Source organism: Cariama cristata, unplaced genomic scaffold, assembly GCF_000690535.1.
Source record: "Cariama cristata isolate BGI_N322 unplaced genomic scaffold, ASM69053v1 scaffold32319, whole genome shotgun sequence".
NCBI classification, from domain to species: Eukaryota; Metazoa; Chordata; class Aves; order Cariamiformes; family Cariamidae; genus Cariama; species Cariama cristata.
The window spans coordinates 603-1751 of NW_009634614.1; positions in this window are offsets into that span (position 1 = coordinate 603).

The following is a 1149-nucleotide window of genomic DNA, read 5'->3' on the forward strand; positions in this document are numbered from 1 at the left end:
TATGTTTGTATAACTTGAGGCACTGCATCAATAATAATTTTTAAAAAGATGCAAAACCAAGACCAAAGCAAAAAAACCTTAAACTGTTTAAACAATAAATATACTGGTAAAAAGGCTTTATTCCCTTGGTTTGTATACACTCCTGAGGTGAAAACATATGGTAAAAGCAAGAAATTTACTTTCAGACTTCTGAATATACAAAAGTACACAGTACAGTCCCCACATTCCGTACGCTACTTACATACTGTTCTTATTTGACCATTTTCTTTTTTTTTTTTTTAATCTTGAAATAACTCAAACAGGCTACTTTACCCCAAAGTAAGAAATTCACCTGAGAAAGGCACCCTGTCTTCAGTGAAAATATAGCTTCAGGTCATTGCTGAAGACATTCTGTTGCCTTGAGAAAGGGAAGCTTAAGGGAAAAACTTGAAGGAACCTGCCTCAGGACCACCAAATTTAGACCTAATAACTGTCCTGGGAAGCAAGTACCTTTAAATTTAAATACAATGTGTTAGTTTAAGATGTGCTTACCCGAATAAGAGAGATATTCATAGGATCACAACTCTTTCCTCTCTCCCATAAGTCTTTATTTTTGCTTAGTTTGCTCTTGTACCAAAGCCTCATTCAATATTCTTCTGGTCTACAGCTGTACAATTAAGTAATTATTGGGATAAGCACTGAGAAAGAATGAAGGAACTATCTGTCAATTGAATGTGAAGTCTTTTTTATTTACTTTTAAACTCTTAAAACCTCAATACTTACGTCCTTAGGATTATCTACAAGATAGCTTTTGCCATCTACTTCCTAAACAAATCAGATAATTATGAAGCATGCGAGATACTTAGCAATACTGACACCTTGAATTGCCAGAAAGTTTAAGTTTTGTTGTTTTTTTAAAATAATACAGTTAAAGGTAGTATAACATAGTATATGTGACCATAAGCCACCGTGTCTAAGTTGTGCCTTTCACAGTTCTGTCTTTTCTTTTGAACTTTATAGATTTCCTAGAAAAAATAGGGTGTTTTTAATAGGGAATAACAGCTACTAGTCAAGCATATTAGAATATCTCCCTCCCAAATAGCTACTTGTAACTTCTAGCAAACTTTTCCTCATTTAATTCAGAGTCCTTTTTGTTCATAGGTTTCTGCT